We start from the raw sequence: 6554 nt of genomic DNA on the forward strand, positions 1-6554 counted from the left end.
CTCCTGCTGGCCACACTATTTCTAATACAGGCCAGGATGCCATTGGCCTTCTTGGCCACCTGGGCACACTGCCGGCTCACGTTCAGCGGGCTGTCAACCAGCACCCCCAGGTCCTTTTCCTCTGGGCAGCTTTCCAGCCACTCTTCCCCAAGCCTGTAGCGTTGCCTGGGGTTGTTGTGGCCGAAGTGCAGGACCCGGCACTTGGCCTTGTTGAACTTCATACAGTTGGCCTCGGCCCATGGATCCAGCCTGTCCAGGTCCCTCTGCAGAGCCTTCCTACCCTCCAGCAGATCAACACTCCCGCCCAGCTTGATGTCGTCTGCAAACTTACTGAGGGAGCACTCGATCCCCTCATCCAGATCATTGATAAAGATATTGAACAGGACCGGCCCCAGTACTGAGCCCTGGGGAACACCGCTCGTGACCGGCCACCAACTGGATTTAACTCCGTTCACCACAGCTCTCTGGGCTCCGCCGTCCAGCCAGTTTTTTACCCAGCAAAGACTGCACCTGTCTAGGCCGTGAGCCGCCAGCTTCTCTAGGAGAATGCTGTGGGAGACAGTGTCAAAGGCTTTACTGAAGTCCAGGCAGACCACATCCACAGCCTTTCCCTCATCCACGAGGTGGGTCACCTGGTCATAGAAGGAGATCAGGTTGGTCAAGCAGGACCTGCCTTCCATGAACCCGTGCTGGCTAGGCCTGATCCCCTGGTTGTCCCGGACATGGCTCGTGAGCGCCCTCAAAACGAACCGCTTCATAATGTTCCCCGGCACCGAGGTCAGGCTGACCGGCCTGTAGTTCCCCGGATCCTCCTTCAGGCCCTTCTTGTAGATCGGCGTCACATTGGCAAGCCTCCAGTCGTCCGGGACCTCCCCAGTTAACCAGGACTGCTGGTAAATGATGGAGAGTGGCTTGGCAAGCTCCTCTGCCAGCTCCCTCAGTACCCTTGGGTGGATCCCATCCGGCCTCATAGACTTGTGAGCGTCCAGGTGGCGTAGCAGGTCATTAACTTCTTCCTCTTGGATTATGGGGCGTTTATCCTGCTCGCCGTCCCTGTCTTCCAGCTCAGGGGGCTGAGTACCCTGAGGATAACTGCTCTGACTATTAAAGACTGAGGCAAAGAAGGCGTTGAGTACCTCAGCCTTATCCTCATCCTTGGTGGCAACGTTCCCCCCCGCATCCAATAGAGGATGGAGATTCTCCTTGGCTCTCCTTTTGTCATTAATATACTTGTAAAAGCATTTTTTGTTGTCTCTCACGACAGTGGCCAGGTTGAGTTCTAGCTGGGCTTTTGCCTTTCTAATTTCTACTCTGCACGACCTAACGAGATCCCTGTACTCTTCTTGAGTTGCCTGCCCCTTCTTCCAAAGGTGATAAACTCTCCTTTTTTTCCTGAGTCCCAGCCAGAGCTCCCCGTTCAGCCAGGCCGGTCGCCTTCCCCGCCCGTTCTTCTTGCGGCACATGGGGACAGCCCGCTCCTGCGCCTTTAAGACTTCCTTCTTGAAGAACATCCAGCCTTCCTGGACCCCTTTGCCCTTCAGGACTGTCTCCCAAGGGACCCTCTCGACCAGTGTCCTGAGCAGGCCAAAGTCCGCCCTCCGGAAGTCCATGGTAGCGGTTTTGCTGGCCCCCCTCCTTACTTCACTAAGTATTGAGTATTCTACCATTTCATGGTTGCTAAGCCCAAGCCGGCCCCTGACCACCACATCTCCCACCAGTCCTTCTCTGTTTGTGAACAGCAGGTCAAACAAGGCACTTCCCCTAGTGGGCTCGCTTACCAGCTGCGTCAGGAAGTTATCCTCCACACACTCCAGGAACCTCCTCGACTGTTTCCTCTCTGCCGTGTGGTATTTCCAGCAGACGTCCGGAAAGTTTTTACTCATCAAGTTTCTTGTGAAGAGAAGACATGTTCCCTGCCAGGATGTGTCATAGATGATATGAAACCCCAGACACTGGACCAAGTGATCTTTAGCACTCAAATCCAGCTCCCTTTGTTGTCAGTCCACATCTAGTCCACTTTTCCAGTCAGCTCATACCCAGCTGACTGATATATCTAAGGGAATCCCCACTGAAGGGAAATACCTCACTGCTTTAGTTCCTCTTTTATGGGTTTTTCCAGTGGGGGGTAGGGAGGGGTGCAAATAAGGGGGTAAACCCTAAGTCAAAGAAAGCAGAGAAGGCTAGCAAAGGAGAGAAGATATTCTACTTGAGCTAACATGGATTTAAAGTATCCTTCTGGGTTATGGAGGCATCTGGGAAACTGAAGGCTGCAAAGAACGATTTAAACAGTGAAAAGCAACAAATCCTTTTCAGTGCTTTTTAATTGTAGATCTACAGATTGCTGAGTCTTGTTTTAAACCCCAAGGAACGTGCAGCATAGACAGAAGTTCCAGGGTGTTCAAGACTTTCTTACCAGTCTGGAATGCAGACTGCATCTCCAAGGTTAAGTCTGCTCCTATTGCGTGTTGTGCAATGGAGAAGTCTGCAGGAGAGCCTGAAATCTATGTGTAACCACCCCAATAGAGACAAAACTCCAAAAGGAAACAAAGGCACTGATGTTCTGATGCTTCTGTTTCACAGAATCTGTCTCTTTCCATCTTCTATTCACTGAGTAGCATATTTAACTCTTCTAGAAAATTTTCTTTTGGTCAAGTATTGGCTGAAATTATGGAAGTACAGTTTTCTTGCTTTAAAGCTACTTGCTCCTCTGATTAGTTTGTGTGAGTTCCTGCCCTTCATGCATTTATTTGAAGCCAATGGAAGCTTTGGCTGCCTTAAGGATTATGGGTTAAGGCCCTACATTTGTACTGTTGTACGCCACTGTATGACCTAAATGAGATTAGAATAATAAATCCTGATTTATTATGAGGGCTTTATTTAGACATGTTTTGAGTATGAGGTCTGTCTCAGGATTAATAGCGAAATCTAATATGCCCAGGCACAGAGAAAGCCCAACAATGAAAGGACATTTTTTCCCTTGAGAAAACTGGTTCCCAGCCCTCTGTTTGGCTTTTGCCAGAGTTGCTAAATGTTGAATGGCACAGAGATGCTGGATCCCAAAGATGGTGACGTAGTCCATGACTTGGAGATGAGCCCACACCGAGTGAAGGACGGAAGTATCCCATCAGCAGTATTTTCCAAGGCTAAGTACTCATGCTCTGCAATGCATTTGCATTCGAAAAGCTTCAAATATAAGGTTTGCAGAATCCAAAGACAAATGAGAAATTACAGTTTCAGGATTTACTGGTTAATTCATCCATCAATTTGAGCAGGCACTACTTTAAGTGCCTACTCTGTAGTTAAATCAGATTCCTGAACCTGTTCCAAGGGAATGTTCATTCTTTTCAGCATCCCGGCCACCAACTCTCACCATCAGAAAACCTGACATCTTGTCATGTAATGCACCAAATTGCAATGGCCTAAGTATTAGAGGCAGAAGGTGTGTGCTTACACCACATCATAGTTAAATTTCTCTATTCTAATAGCCACATTACTAAAGGCTTCCGAGGAATTTGCCTTTCCAAAAAATTAAATTAAATTGAAATGAATGGACTGCAAGGATGTGAGCTGGTATTTCTGCAGGACACAAAATGAAGAAAGAGGATGTGTAAGTGTTGTGACAAACTCGGGTGAATTAAATCGTCATGAATTCCATATTATCTCTACCTTTTGTCTAATTCAGAGAGTCTTAATACTCCCACTCTCCACCAGCTAGTTGATGGATCTTGTTCAACAGCAGATTTCTGTCCCACTTGTTTTTTGAGTAGAAATAGCAAGAATTATTTCCTTCAAAAAGTTGTTGTTGAGATTTGTAATCGTAGGCCTCATGGAGTGTGGAGCAAAAGAAAATGTTGACCCCAAATACCATTTTCTTTTTCTCTGGTTTGGCAAGAGGCCTGCCTATCTGGCAACCTCTCCTGGTATGTCTCAGCTGGGGTGGAACTGCATGGACGGGCCTCTCACTATTTTTCAGATAACTTTAGGGAAAAGCAACTTTTGAAGAAGGACAGACTTTAAGGTCCAGATATGATACTTTACTCAGTACTTGAGGTTTCAACCATGAAAGCCAGGTATTTGTAAGAAACATAATCCAAGAAATCATGAAACCTCAAAAGAATGAAAAACCTGCCAGTGTAACTGAGGACAAACTCTCTGGACTACCACAGTATAAAATCAAAGATGAAGATGGTTCAGTATCTAACAAAATCTTAAATTACTTTATTTTCCTCACTTCCTAGAAGTGCTCCTTTCTGCAAAGCCCTTTCTAAAAGACTTTTTGAATTACACACTAGTGAGAGTCATAGGGTACAGAGTGCTTTAGCGCACAGTGATTCGCTAACAGTCTTGCCAGCAAATTCATTAGTTGCCAGTGACATCAAAGATGAGAACTCCGGACCTCCCAGCTCAGGAGTAGGGCAGCAGTTCAACTTGCAGAATGTTATCTAGTTTTGTTCATTTCAAGACAAATAGCAGTGGGACAGCCTAGCTAAGAAACTTTTTGAACCCTCGAGCTCCACTCAAGTTTATTCCTTTGGACGATGACCCTTAGAAAGAAAACAGTAACACAGACAAATTGCCTGGAATTGCCCAACATCCCTAGACAGCAGCAGGAGTGTGCTGAAGACCAAGCAGTGGCTGAACTTCTTAGGCACTGGAGAGCTGCACGGGAAGTTTGGTCTATTAAGAAGTTTCTTGTAATGCTGCAATGCAGAGTTTCCCAACCAACCTTTGCTCACCTACTGGCAAGGGCACACGTCTGTGATGCAGCCTGTGCAACCACTGTTCTTTGCTGTCCCTTGGCAACACCTGATCAAGGGAGCAGCAGCTTGCTTTGGCTGTTTACAACATTCTGCCCACGAAGCGCGAGTTGGCAATCACATCCACAGGGGCACTGAAGGAAACCAGCAGTTCGTTGAGTGGAAATGGATTCCTGCTTCTCTGTACATTTTATAGTATACTTCAGGCATGTGGCAGTCTTAAAATCCTGGTGTTTTTGCTGATGGCATGGCATGGAAGCCTTTACCCTCATTTAGCAGGTTAAAGTCTTATAGCACAAGCTGTGAAGAATTGTTAGAGGTCACTGATAAAAAGCAATATAGTGCTTATGGCCATCGTGGGTTAATGTTAGCCACAAGCATAATCAGAAAGTTTGTGCTGAGAGCAGAGAGGTGGTGTGTAACCCACTGAATTTATTATCACTGTACTCTGGCCTCTAGATAGTGCATGTGTGCACTGTGGTTGTGGAGACCGAGGGATGTATGAGGCAGGCCTATTAGTGGGACTGGGAAAGGCTAGGTTTTCCTTGTCTGCTAGAAGGAAGTATGTATCAATCTAGGGGAGGTGTTTTCCTGATCTGGGAGACGGAGCCTTCTGTAGTATGTATTGAAATATATTTTGTTGTATCTGTTCTATTTGTTATACATACTGTCTAAACTCCTGTCCAGGCCCTTTATCTTCCCCATCTTTGCCTAATGAATGTGATGGCCTGAGTTCAGACAGCTTCTCTGACAAACTTGCTTCAGTAACTGCTCAGTTTTCCATGTTCTACTCTGGTATCGAGTCAATTTTACCTTTTTCCAGGAAATACGCAGGGTCTAGGAGCAGGTGCTAATTTAAAACTAAGTGCAAGTTTATTCATGTTGAAACCATAAGATTCTCTTTCTGTGCAAGCTGTAACATACCTCTGTACACATACATGATTTTTAGTACTTGGACATTTCTTATCCTCTCTCCTCTTTCCCATCATTCATTGTATGTTCTGTGTATTTCTATACGTAGTCAAATCGACACAGCCACTCAGTGCTGTGTATCCCCCTGCTTCTGTGAACTGTTTATCCAGGATTTCTAAAGCTGACTGCTCCTGGTAAGGGTCTTAAAATCATATCTAGACACCTTAATAGAAGTGACCTGATTTACAGAAGCACTGAGAACCCACAGATCCCTTTCCAGTCAATGGGAGCTCAGTTTGCTTAGCACCTTTAAAATCAAACTGCTTATGTTTCAGTACCCAAACATGGATATTGGAACATAGCTTTAAGTGTTCAGTGTGGGTATTTTTCGGGCAGGATGGGCTTCACTTAGAGATCTTTTTAAAGAACTATCCAAACTTATGTATGCTGTATTTATATTAATAAGCACAATTACAATAACTGTCGTCTTCAGCAAAATAGTAGTTCTGAACTCCTCTTGGGGTGAAGCATGAATAATGGCAATCATTATTTTAGTTAGTACTTAGTGTCAGTATCAGTATCTGCACACCCTGAACATTGTGTTAGTTCACTACATGGACTCTTTCACTAAAGGAATCTTTTTTCACTGCTCACCAGACATGTGGGGTCCTCCCTGGGGATTATTCCAGATAACAAGCACTCCTCGTAATCAGTTTACTAAAAACGATAGAACAAAACATGGCAGTGCTCCAGCCATAACCAAGGTATCTTTTAAAAACCTTGTTATTTGATGGTATATGACGCTATACATGGCCTAGAGATATATGAAGCATTTCCACCACGCTACAAATGTCTAAACCACTCAGTTTCAGTTCTCACTTCTCA

Source organism: Calonectris borealis, chromosome 3, assembly GCF_964195595.1.
Source record: "Calonectris borealis chromosome 3, bCalBor7.hap1.2, whole genome shotgun sequence".
Lineage (NCBI taxonomy): Eukaryota > Metazoa > Chordata > Aves > Procellariiformes > Procellariidae > Calonectris > Calonectris borealis.